We start from the raw sequence: 14,052 nt of genomic DNA, 5'->3' as shown, positions 1-14,052 counted from the left end.
GTGTGTGTGTGTGTGTGTGTGTGTGTATGTGTGTATATATATATACACACATACACACACACACACACACACACACACACACACACACAATGGAGTAATACATGGCAATGAGAAAGAATGAAATCTGGACATTTGTAGCAAGTGGATGGACCTCGAGGGTGTCATGCTAAGCGAAATAAGCCAGGCAGAGAAGGACAGATACCATATGTTTGCACTCATAGGTCTCACAGGAGAACAGGAGACCTAATGGAGGACCAAGGGGAGGGGAAGAGGGAAAGAGAGTTGGGGAGAGAGAGGGACGCAAAACTTGAGAGACTATTGAATACTGAAAACGAACTGAGGGTTGAAGGAGAAGGGGGTGGGGGAAAGAGGTGGTGGTGATGGAGGAAGGCACTTGTGAGGAAGAGGACTGGGTGTTATATGGAAACCAATCTGACAATAAACTGTTTTTTTTAAAAAAAGAAAAGAACGGAAAAAGAAGAAAAAAATAAATAGGAAAAAAAAACCTTAAAAATAAAGTATAAGCTACTTCAGAGAGACTACAATCTCCACTAATTGAGAATCTACTTATTGTTATCTATTTTCAATTGAATGAAGCTGGAAGCACTGCTCTAGAACATTTTAATATCACTCTTCCCAACTAACATCTCATTTTTCTTTTGTTCTGTTCCTTTCTTAACCTATGAATAAAACCACTATTTTTATTATTTCATACAGGCAGTGTTTATCTACAGGTCTACAAATTGAGTGCCATTTATTTTTCAGTTTCCTACCTCTGTCTATGGTCATTTCTTTCTTTCTTCCCTTTAACATTATCTTTATGGCTTTATCTTTCCTTTATCTTATGGCTTCCTTTGTCGTCCTTTCATTATAGATGATGCACCTTGCTTTTGTGGATGCTTTGAAAAACTGCTCTTCAGTTTTATGTTGCTTCATCACACACAAAGTGTGAAGATATAGAATTTTTTCTAATTTATCTTGTTTGGCATTTATTTTGTTTATCTTAGGGGTAAATGCCAATATGCCACAAAATTATTTTCAGCCATTGTCTCTACATATACAGTGATCCCTTAGACAATATGAGTTTGAGCTGCACAGGTCCATGTATATTTGGATTTTTAAAATAAATACAGTACTGTACTGTAAATGTATTTTTCTCTTATAATTTTAGTAGTGTTTTTATTTTCTCTAGCTTACTTTATTGAAAGAATATAGTAAATGATATGTATAACATACAAAATATGTGTTAATTGACTATGTTATCAGTAAGGCTTCTGGTCAACAGTAGGCTATATAGTAAATAAGTTTTGGGGGAAATCAAAAGTTATGTGCAGTTGGAACACTTAACCCCCATGTTGTTCAAGAGTCAACTGTATTGCCTCTCCCATTTTCTCTATTCTCATTTTTTTGGCAGTTTGTTTAACTTACATTACACCTTATTCAGTTCTCCATATTTCTAAAACTTTCTTTTATATTTCCATTTTTTGTCATTCTCTGTATTATATTCTGAATAATTCATTTCAATTCACTACAATGGTGTGATCTGCTATTTAAACTATACATTGATTAGGGGTGCTTAGGTGGCTCAGTTGGTTGATCATCTGACTTCACCTCAGGTCATGTGGGTTTGTGGGTTCGAGCTCTGCATCAGGCTCTGTGCTGACCGCTAGCTCAGAGCCTAGAGCTGCTTCAGATCTGTATCTCTTTCTCTCTCTGCCCCTTCCCTGTTCATGCTCTGTCTCTCAAAAATAAATAAATGTAAAAAAAATAATTAAAAAACCTATACAAACTGATTTTAAAAATTTGACTTTTCTCTGTTTTGCTCTATTTTTGAAAAGTTTTCATTTAAACTCATTAGTTAACATACAGTATAATATTAGTTTTGGGTGTACACAATACCAACAACTTATATTTGAATTCTTATTCAAATCCTCTTCATAATTTTTGAAGTTTCTATGTGCTTTTATGTTTTTTACTCTTTTAAAATATATTTAAATATTTCATTTATAGTTATATTGTATTCTGTTTGACAATTTCAACATCTGATATCCTTGGGGAAATCTCCTTGTAGTTTTGCTAAATTTTAGTCATGAAGGCTTCTTTTTTTAGTATATTTGTTTATCTTGATTGTAAGCTAAATTTGCTTGAGTGTAATCTACAAAAATCCTGTAGTCTTAACAGAAGTTGCTATGTTTCAGAAAGGGTTTACATCGGTTTCTACCAAGAGCCAAGATGTGCTGTCAACCTGGAATCAGCTGAGCTAATGTTAAACATTCTAATAAGTGAATATAAGAGTTTCTATCTTTCAACAGACAGATAATTTAACCTTTTATTGCTTCACTAATATAAGCATTTTCTTTCAGGGAAAATTCACTTTTCCAATTTGTTCTCCAATTACTGCTTACTGCCCCTACGTCAGCCTAAACTCATAGATTTATTTAAATATTTGTTTGTCTATTTAGGAAGTGATTCTTGGAGATTTTCCTTAACTCATCTGAGTCAAGCAATTCATTAGAAAAGTATTTTTCTAATTTAAAATATAGTTGATTTGTAGCAGAAGGGCCTTCAGAATTTACCCTCCTCATAGAAGCAGGTGTTTAATGATTAGAATTCCAGCCCCATTCACTGGAGACGTTTTTCTCCACACAAAAGTAAGATATGTCTCATAACTAGCACCCCAGAAACAATTGCTTTGTCGAAGTACACATCATAGGAGAAGCCTTTCTCTAACATTTAATCTAAAATAGGAGATTCATTATGCTGGTCTTCCAGATACCATTCTTTGCATTTTCTATTATATTTCTTTTAAAAAGTATTATTTTTATTTTTATGTGGTTGGTTACCTCTTGACTGTTTTATTTTGTTTTGTTTTTTCTTTCATTTTTAGGGCATTTAGTACTATTTTTCTTTTTTCTTTTTTTTAATAATAGTTTATTGTTAAATTGGTTTCTATATAACACCCAGTGCTTCTCCCCACAAGTGCCCCCCCTCCATGACCATCACCCCCTTTCCTATTCCCCCTCCACCTTCAGCCCTCGGTTCATTTTCAGTATTAAATAGTCTCTCATGATTTGTGTCCCTCTCTCTCCGCAACTCTCTTTCCCCCTTCCCCTCCCTATGGTCCTCTGTTAGGTTTCTCCTGTTAGACCTATGAGTGCAAACATATGGTATCTGTCCTTTTCTGCCTGACTTGTTTCACTTAGCATGACACCCTCAAGGCCCATCCACTACAAAAGAAGATGTGGTATATATACACAATAGAGTACTATATGGCAATGAGAAAGAATGAAATCTGGCCATTTGTAGTACTATATTTCAAAATGCATCAGTATACTAGTAATAATTACTAAAGAGATATTTTCCTCAAGTTGTATTTCATGATGATAAAACATTCTATACTCTTTGCCTCATCCTGTCAGTCTGGAAATTTGATGTATACCTTGATTAAAATGGCTAGTTTTGACTCTTATTTAGTTAATTTTCATTTAACAGCCCATATTTCCTGAGCTATGGTTTCCAACTAGCGTAATTGCTGTACAGAATTTAGAGTAGCTATGTGCCACCTTGGTTGTTTAGCATATAACTAATAGGTTACAATTATAACAGCAAAACAGTTCCTAAAAGCAAAATTAGTTTAGTAGCAATTAAAATCAGAAAGCCATTCCAAAGAAAGCTAAGCAATAACTTTGAGTTATATATAAAATGGAAAAGGTTCCAAACAAAATGTTTCTAAATATTTTGTAGAAAAGTGACAATGTATCTATAATTTTTCATCACTCTTCAGCCACAGAGATTAAAAAACTATATATTAAAAATTTACATGAAAAGATCATAAAATGTTAAACAGCTCAAAAAATGTCAAGGTGAACTTTATATGTTAGTAAATTCTCAAAATACAGTTTTTCAAATCTCTTAAGGGGAAAAATTAATTTCCACTCTTTATCTATTGCAACTTTTCAGGAGTGAAGCAGGATGAATAAAGTTTTTATGTGATTAAAATTATCAAGAACTATTTCCTGCATTCTCCTGTAATAACTAAAAAGACTCCATGAAATAACTATTTTTCTCCCAGCAGGTGTTTTCTGCCTTTGAATTTTATCTTCATTAAAGTAAATGAATGTTTTATGAATTTGTCTTAATAAAAGCCCTGCTTCCTGTCATAGTGGAGTAACAGATAGTGAACTCATATTCCTGCTGTACACAATTCTAAAAAAGACAGGGTTTCGATTTGTGAGGAAGAAAAAGGAGGCACATGGCAACACCATATTCGCCCACACATTCTCCATGAAGATAAATTCACAGTATGGCATTGGAAAGTTACACCAAGCAGACCAGTATGATCTCTGAGCTGAGAAGTAAGAGATTAAAGTTCAGATTAATGAAGCAGTTGGAATTAACAGGGTATATTACTCTGCTCACAAATCTGTAGTGGGCAGAACTCAGTGTAGATACCTAGTTTCTGCTCCACTTAGTCACTTGAAGGAGCTCAAAAGCTGGAATCATCTGAAGTTTTTGTTCACTAACATGCTTGGTAATTGACACTGGAAAGACTCAAACTATTAGAGGCTGGAACAGCTAGAGTTTCTTGGGCATTTCCATGTCTATGGCTTCTATATGTATTCTCTCTATCCAGAAACTTTAGGTAGCCAGACTTCTCATATGTCAATTCAGGGCTCCCAAGACCTGTGTCTCAAGAAAAGCAAATAGGCAGGAACTGAGTTGCCTTTTCTAATCTAGCCTTAGAAGTTATTCTGCTTCTCATCTAACATATTAGAAGTGAATCACAAAGACTGCCCAAATTCAAGGAGAGAGGAATCCTTGTAGGAGGAATGTTAAAACATTTGCAGACATGTTTTAAAACTACCTCAAGATCCAGAAGCACATGGGATTAATCTTAGAGAGAGAAATCATGTTTCATACAGAAGAAATAAATTGATAGATTGAGGTAGGGAGAAGAAGCAGTAAAAGCTGGTGGTTCTCAGAAATAGATAATTACTGGAATATAAAATTACACTGAATGCAAAACGTAGATCAAATTTCATACTGTCAGAATTGAAGAAGCCAAAATTTCTTGAAGAGCAGGGCCTTTGGGCTGTGCCTTAAGAAGGAATGGTGTACCACATCTTAAGGAAGAATTAGAAAGATGAATAATAATATCAAATTGAGCCTTAGTGTAGCTGGAATGATTGAGAGGGAAGGTGCAGGCAGCCACAGTGTAGTGAGAAATTGAAGCTCAGAGGTTAATTATAAAAACAGATTACAGACAAATTCTGAAGATGGTAACATCTGGTCTTGGGTGATTTCAGTCTAGATGGACAGTCTGAATAATGACAATATATTTGTGTAATAATTTTTTAATTTTAAGGAAATCTTTAAGGAAAATAGTGCAATGCCAAAGGGCAAAAGTAGATAAATTGAGTACAGAAAGTGCTATAAAAGGTCTGTTTTGGTATAGAAACAAAAGAAAACAGTATAGAAAATTAAGCATGAAAGGACACAAGGAAGTGGTAGAATAGAGGACAGTCACAAAGCAAAGAAAAAGAAAAAGAGCAAAAGTGAAGTATGATCCTCATAACCAATAAAAATAGTAAATCCTTAAGGGAAATGAGGGAGAAATTTTGTCATCAAAATATTCCACCTAAAGATGTATGAAGGAAAATATTGACAGTAGAAAGTTAGACAAAGTGCTTTGTTTTAATAAGCAAGGTTTTAAGGTCATCAAACCTAAACTCATAATAAATATAAAACTACAGATTTTATCAGAAATTAGTTTTTACTTGTGGGAAATACAAGACCTTTTACGAGTATACAATATTCCAATACATGATAATATGCTAGGACCTCAGCATAGTTATTGGTTAATAAGATTTGCTATATATATTTTTACAAATTATACTATAATTTGTAAGCTAAATGCAAGAGACCATAAACCAACATTTAAGAGACTATAGGTTGAATAAATTTCTGAAAACATAATTTGAAGTTAGCTTTAAATTCTTTATTATATTTTTGTTATCTTCTCAAATAGAATTGATTAATGAGTTTTGTGGATAGATCTGTTTCCTGTTGTATGTGGAAAATGAGGATTTTTTTTCAATTACTTGTTCTGGCTTGATAATGAATTTACCCAAACATTTGGGCACTGTGCAAAGCAATTTACATATATTATTTCTAGCCCATACAATAACCATTCAAGTAAGTGTTAACTTTTACCCTGATTTTCATTAAAAACATTCTATTTCATTAAATCTTGTGTAGATTAACTGGCTACCAAGACTGCACAGTTTGTAACTGTCAAGACAAAACCTTGAACACAGCTCTGGATCCTAACAATGCATTTCATCACATTAAGGATCTAAGCAAAATATGAAGTTAAGGATAAATTTAAATCCATATCTAATTAGAGGATTCTAGGAAGATGGCAGGGTAGGAGGCTTCTGAGCTTACCTTATCCCAAAGATACACTGAGATAACCGCTACATCAGTGCAACTAACTCTGAAACAACCAAAGACTGGCCGAACAGACATTCCACAGTTAATAGTAGAAAGGAAGCCACACTGAAAAGGATAGGAAGGGCAGAGATATGGTTGGGAACCAAATCTCCAATTAGGTAACCACAAACAGGACGGATACCATAATCATAGAGAAGAGATAAGGATCGGACTCTACCAGTCATGCCAGGTACAGGGGATTGTACTGGGAAGATGACTTCCCATAACATCTGACTTTAAAAAGTGGTAGGGCTTGGGACCTAATGCCAGGTACTTTCAAAATTATCAGGCTTAGTTCTGGGAGAACCAGAGGGCAACAGGCAACTGATTCTCTGCCCTTAATGAGCCAGCATAAGGGCTCCTGGGTGGCTCAGTCAGTTAAGTATCCAACTCCAGCTCAGGTTATGATCTCGCAGTTTGTGGGTTCGAGCCCCATGACGGGCTCTGTGCTGACAGCTCAGAGCCTGGAGTCTACTTCGGATTCTGTGTCTCCCCTTCTCTCTGTCCCTCCCCTATTCATGCTCTGTCTCTCTCTGTTTCTCAATAATAAATAAATGTTAAACATTTAAAAAAAAAAGAGCCAGCATAATAAATAACCTCACCACATAAGCATAGAAGCAACAGTTTGAAAAGTGCCAGGGGTATATATGAAGATTCATTTACTAATCTCAGAATGTGTGCTGGAGGGGAAGAGATCTTTAGGAGACTTCTGCAATAAAAAAAAAAAGAGCTTGCAGGTATCATTTCTCCCCCCAGCCTTCCAGCCTCGGTAGCCAAACACTTGAGGGAACCACTGTGAACACTTTCTTTCTAATTTGACAGCACTGCCTGTCCCACCCACATATTTTCCTGTGGACCCATTACATCCACCCACCTCACTCAGAAGGTATCCCCCCAAAGTAGTCTCTGACATGATACATCTGCAAGCAACCCTGGAAAGGACATACACTATTCAAAATTAACCCCTGACATGGGAAGAAATGATGATAACCACACACACCTGTGTGTCCACAATCCCAGCAACTGACCCTTATAGCCAGGACTGCCCATTAGTGCATCTGCTGACCATCAGGCATCTGGTCAAGCTTCTGACTGTGCCAATAAACAAAAGCCTCTCAGGGGACAAGAAAGGGAGAGCATCCTACATTTTGTAGCAACTGTAGGCCTGGAAAAAGAGCTGAGGGCAGACATCTGGTCTGATTGCTGACACTGCCCAACTATAATGTTGTGGCAACCCAAGACTGACCTCTTAACAGCACAGAATCCAACCCTGTCTGGGAAAAAGTAGGCCACTTCAGCTAACTTAACTTAAGGTAATCACAGCTTAACCACAGCAGTATGACACAAACAACCCACATGGGGAAACCCCCCTGAAACACCTGGTTCTGGTGAATAGGGGGCATGGTGCTATAGCGCACTATAATATCTTTTCTTCATAAGGCCACTGTTTTCAAGATTAGGAGACATAACTGACTTTCCCAACACATAGGAACAAACATGGAAAGTGAGACAAAATAAAAAGACAGCAATATGTTTCAAATGAAAAAGCAAGGGGAAAAAAAACAAGCAAAGAGTCAAGTGAAATAGAGATAAGCAATATGCTTCATAAAAAAATGTAAAGTAATGGTCACAAAGATGATCACTGGACTTATGAAAAGAGTTGATGATCTCAGTGAGATAAAAGTACAAAGAGATAAAAACATAAAAAAGAACCAGTCAGAGATAAATCAACAACAGAAATTTTAAAAATACACAGAAGGAATCAACAGTATATTAGAGAAGGCAGAAAATGGTTCAGCAGTCTGTAAGACAGGGCAATGTAAAGGAACTAAATGGAATAGGAAAAAGAAAAAAAAGAATAATAAAAATATGAGAATAGGTTAAGGGAATTCAGTATCATCATCAACCTAAATAACATTTGCATTATAGGGATTCTAGAAGGAGAACAATGAGAGAAGAGCAATGAAAACTTATTTAAAGAAATGATAGCTAAAAGCTGCCCTAATTGTGGGTAGGAACTGATATCTAGATTCAGGAGGCACGTGGAGCCTCCAGCAAAAGCAATGCTTTGAATGACACATTGGACGAGATGGATCGAACAATATGTATGGAAAATTTCATCCAAAAACAGAGGGGAGAGAGAGTTAAGATAGTGGAGTAGAAGGAAGACCCTATGGTTGTCTCATCCCTTTAACACAGCTATATAAATACCAAATCATTCTGAACACCCAACATACTGATCTGAAGACTGAGAGAAAAAACAGCACAACTAGAGGGAGGGGAGAGGCCACATCATGAAAGGTAGGTGAAGCAGGATGCGATTTGGAGGAGAAAAGAATCTTGCGTGCTATGGAGGGCTGGGAGCCCTGATCACAGAGAGAAGAGTGAAACAGACAGAAACACACAGGTGATCACTGAAGTAAAGGATTTCTCCAAAAATATTGACTGGGAAAATGAGATGGTCTCAGTATTTTAATTTTAATTTACATCCAAGTTAGCTAGCATATAGTGCAGCAATGATTTTAGGAGTAGATTCCTTAATGCCCCTTACCCATATACTGCATCATCTTTATCCATTCACCCATTGATGGACATTTGGGCTATTTCCATACTTTGGCTATTGTCGAATAGTACTGCTATAAACATTGGGATGCATGTGCCCCTTAGAAACAACAAACCTGTATCACTTGGATAAATATCTAATAGTGCAATTCCTGGATTGTAGGGTAGTTCTGTTTTTAATTTTTTGAGGAACCTCCATACTGTTTTCCAGAGTGACTGCACCGATTTGCATTCCCACCAGCAGCACAAAAGAGATCTTCTTTCTCCTCAGCCTTGCCAACATCTGTTGTTGGCTGAGTTGTTAATGTTGGCCATTATGACAGGTGTAAGGTGGTATCTCATTGTGATTTTGATTTGTATTTCCCTGATGATGAGTGATGTTGAGCATTTTTTCATGCGTCGTTTGGCCATCTGGATGTCTTCTTTGGAGAAGTGTCTATTCATGTCTTTTGCCCAGTTCTTCACTGGATTATTTGTTTGTGTGTGTGTGTGTTGTTTGATAAGTTCTTTATAGATTTTGGATACTAACCTTTTATCTGACATGTCGTTTGCAAATATTTTCTCCCATTCTCTCTGTTGCCTTTAGGTTTGCTGATTGTTTCCTTCACTGTGGAGAGGTTTTTATTTTGATGAGGCCCAAGTTCATTTTTGCTTTTGTTTCCTTTGTCTCTGGAGATGGGTTGAGAAAGAAGTTGCCGTGGGTGAGGTCAAAGAGGTTTTTGCTTGCTTTCTCCTCTAGTATTTTGATGGCTTCCTGTCTTACATTTAGGTCTTTCACCCATTTTGAGTTTGTTTTTGTGTATGGTGTAAGACAGTGGTCCAGATTTTGGGGCACCTGGGTAGATTAATTGGTTGAGCGTGTGACTTCAGCTCAGGTCATGATCCGAGTTTGAGTCCCAAGTTGGGTTCTTTGCTGACGGCTCAGAGCCTGGAGTAGGCTTCAGATTCTTCATCTCCTTCTCTCTCTGCCCCTCTCCCACTCACGCTCTATCTCTCTCTGTCTCTCAAAAATGAATAAACATTAAAAAAAGCGGTCCAGGTTCATTTTTCTGCATGTCGCTGTCCAGTTTTCCAAGCACCATTTGCTGAAGAGACTATCTTATTCCATTGAGTATTTTTTCCTGCTTTGCCAAAATTAGTTTGTCATTGTTTCTGGGTCCATTTCTGGATTCTTTATTCTGTGCCATTGATCTGAGTGTCCGTTTTTGTGCCAGTACCACATAGTCTTGAAGATTACAGCTTTGTAATACAGTTTGAAGTACATGATTGTGATGCCTCCAACTTTGGTTTCCTTTTTCAAGATTGTTTTGGCTATTTATTTTTGGCTATTGTATTTGTCTTTTCTAGCTTCATACAAATTTTAGAATTGTTTCTTCTAACTCTGTGAAGAATTGTAGATTGCTTTGAATATGTAGATTGCTTTGTGTAGTATTGACATTTTAACAATATTTGTTCTTCCAGTCCAGGAGCATAGAATACCCACCACCACCACCACCCCCGCCTTTTTTTGTCTTCTTCAATTTATTTCATAAGCTTTATATAGTTTTCAGTGTATAAAATTTTCACCTCGTTGGTTATATTTATTTGTATTTTATGGCTTTTGTTACAGTTGTAAATGGGATCGATTCCTTGATTTCTATCTGTTGCTTTATTATTGGTATATAGGAATGCAACCAATTTCTGTACATTGCTTCTATATCCTGAGACTTTGTTGTATTCATGGATCAGTTCTAACAGTTTTTTAGTGAAAACTTTTAGGTTTTCAATATAGAGTATCACATCATCTGCGAAGAGTGAAAATCTGCCCTCCTTCTGGCCAGTTTGGATGCCTTTTATTTTGTGCTGATTCTTGAGGCTAAAACTTCCAATACTATGTTGAATAACAGTGGCGAGATTGGACATCCCTGTCTTATTCCTGACCTTAGGGGAAAGCTCTCAGGTTTTCCCCCATTGAAGATGATATTAGCATTGGGTCTTTCATATATGTCTTTTATGATCTTGAGGTATGATTCTTCTTTCCATACTTTCTTGAGTGTTTTTATCAAGAAAGGATGCTGAATTTTTTCAAATGCTTTCTCTGCATCTATTGAGAAGATTATGTGGTTCCTGTCCTTCCTTTTACTGATGTGATGTATCATACTGATTGTTTTGTGAGTATTGAACCAGCCCTGCATTCTAGGTATAAATCCCACTTGTTGTGGTGAATAATGTTTTCAGTGTATTGTTAGATCTGGTTGGCTAATATCTTGTTGAGGATTTTTGCATCCATGTTTATCAGGGAAATTGGGCCTTAGTTCTTTTTAGTGGGGTCTTTGGTTTTGGAATCAAGGTAATGGTGGCTTCATAGAAAGAGTTTGGAATTTTTCTTTCCATTTCTATTTTTTGGAACACCTCCAAGAGAATAGGTGTTAACTGTTCTTTAAATATTTGAGAGAATTCCCCTGTAAAGCCATCAGGTCATGGACTCTTGTCTGTTGGGAGATTTTTGATTACTAATTTGATTTCTTTACTGGTTATGGGTCTGTTCAAATTTTCTATTTCTTTCTGTTTCAGTTCTAGTAATTTATATGTTTCTAGGAATTTGTCCATTTCTTCCAGATTGCCCATTTTATTGGTGTATAATTGTTCATAATAGTCTCTTATTACTATTTATATTTCTGCTGTGTTCGTTGTGATCTTTCCTCTTTCATCCTTTATTTTATTTATTTGGGTACTTTCCTTTTTCTTTTGATCAAACTGGCCAGGTGTTTATCAATCTTGTTAAAGCTTTCAAATAATGCTTTCAAAGAATTCTGGTTTCATTGGTTTGCTCTACTGTGTTTTTTGTTTTTTATTTTTGGTTCTGGTTTTTTCTGGAGTTGATAGCATTGATTTCTGTACTAATCTTTATTATTTCCTGTCTTCTATTGATTTTGGATTTTATTTGCTGTTCTTTTTCCAGTTCTTAAAGGTGTATGGTTAGGTTGTGTATCTCAGACCCTTCTTCCTACTGTAAGGAGGACTGTATCACTATATATTTCCTTCTTATGACCACCCTTCCATAATCACAGAGGTTTGGGGCTGTGGTGTTATCATTTTCATTGTCTTGTATGTACCTTTTAATTTCCTCTAACTTCTTGGTTAGCCAATTCATTCTTTAGTAGGATGGTCTTTAGTCTCCAAGTATTTGTTATTTTTCCAGATTTTTTCTTGTGGTTGATTTTGAGTTTCATAGTGTTTTGGTCTGAAAATATGCATTGTATGATCTTGATCTTTTTGTACTTCTTGAGGGCTGATGTGACCCAGTATGTGATCTATTCTGGAGAATGCTCCATGTGCACTGGAGAAGAGTGTGTATTCTTCTGCTATAGGATGAAATGTTCTGAATATTATCTGTTAAATCCATCTAGTCCAGTGTGTCATTCAAAACCATTGTTTCCTTGTTGATTTTCTGTTTAGAAGATGTGCCCATTGCTGTAATTGGGGTGTTTAAGTCCCCTACTATTATGGGATTATTATTATTGAGCTTCTCTAAGTTTGTGATTAATTGACTTGTATATTTGGGTACTTTCACATTTGGGGCATAAATGTTTACAATTGTTATGTTTTCTTGGTGGATAGACCCCTTAATTATTATTTGTGCCCTTCTTCATCTCTTGTTACAGTCTTTATTTTAAAGTCTAGGTTGTCTGATATATGCATGGCTACCCCGGCTTTATTTTGGCAACCATTAGCATGACAGATGCCTCCCTTATTTTTTTTTCCTGAGTCACAATGCTCTTTATGCTCTTTATTCAAATGGTGGCTCTTGCTGTGGCGTGCAGCACCAGTCTCTCCACTGCTTTGTGTTTATGCAGACTCACCTACATGGCCATCCTAGTGATGCTGCTGCTGCCTGAACTGCAGTCTGCAGTAGCCACACGTCCCGGTTTTTGTTTCTTTATCCAGGTTTATGTACAATTTTGGGTGGCCAAAATCCATCCCCTCTTCCCCCATCACCATCACCTGCAACCACACGACTGTCATCTCCACTCACAGGCTGCTCAGGTATCAAGTCAATGGCAATGTTTTTATTCACCACATTCTGTCGACCTACAAATCTAATTTTCCTATAGTTTATCACCATAAACCTGGCCAGCGTGCGTAATCATCTCCCCAGTCGGTGAAGTCCACATCCCTAGACACCTGGCGCCCTGGAGCAGTCTCAGGGCAGCTTGACCCCTCCAGCCCAGCAGCCAGCAGATCACTGTAGCTGCCATCTTTGCAGGCTGACCCCTGACCCGGTGCACTGATGCACATACTGCTATATGCAGAAGATGTTATATTTGAATCTGAGGTTAATCACAAATCAAATTAAAAAAAAGTAATAAATATATGAACAATAAAGTAAGGAACTAAGTATATCACTAAAGAAAACCAGGAAACCATGAAAGAGACACAAGAAAGAATCAGAAAAATTACTAAAACAACGAAAAGCAAGTAACATAATGACTATAAATACATATCTATCAATGATTACTTTGAATGAAAATGGGCTAAATGCTCTAATCAAAAGATGTAGGGTGACATAGGGAATGAAAATCAGCGATCTGTATGCTGCTTACACGAGACACATTTTAGACCTAAAGATACCTGCAGGGTATCATTTTACCCACTCTAACTGGCATGAGGTGGTATCTCAGTGTGGTTTTGATTTGTATTTCCCTAATGATGCATGATGTTGAGCATCATTTCATGTGTCTTTTGGCCATCTAGATGTCCTCTTTGGAGAAGTGTCTATTCATGTCTTCTGCCCATCTCTTTCACTTTTGTTTGTAAGGTGTGGAGTTGGTAAGTTCCTTATAGATTTTGGATACAAGCCCTTTATCCAAGGTGTCATTTGCAACTATCTTTTCCAATTCTGTTAGTTGCCTATTAGTTTTCTTGATTGTTTCCTTTGCAGTGCAGAAGCTTTTTCTCTTGATGAGGTCCCAATAGTTCATTTTTACTCTTGATTCTTTTGCCTTTGGAGATGTGTCA

The 14,052-nt window shown here is 36.6% G+C and overlaps 1 pseudogene; it reads right to left on the bottom strand.

Moving 5' to 3' along the window:
* Window positions 1-12,909: 12,909 nt before the first annotated feature.
* On the bottom strand, window positions 12,910-13,292 carry LOC115306053 (annotated as a pseudogene).
* Window positions 13,293-14,052: the final 760 nt, after the last annotated feature.

The sequence above is a fragment of the Suricata suricatta genome, chromosome 11, assembly GCF_006229205.1.
Source record: "Suricata suricatta isolate VVHF042 chromosome 11, meerkat_22Aug2017_6uvM2_HiC, whole genome shotgun sequence".
Classification (NCBI taxonomy): domain Eukaryota; kingdom Metazoa; phylum Chordata; class Mammalia; order Carnivora; family Herpestidae; genus Suricata; species Suricata suricatta.
Note: the sequence above shows the minus strand (reverse complement) of the source record. Positions and strands in the feature narration are given on the sequence as shown.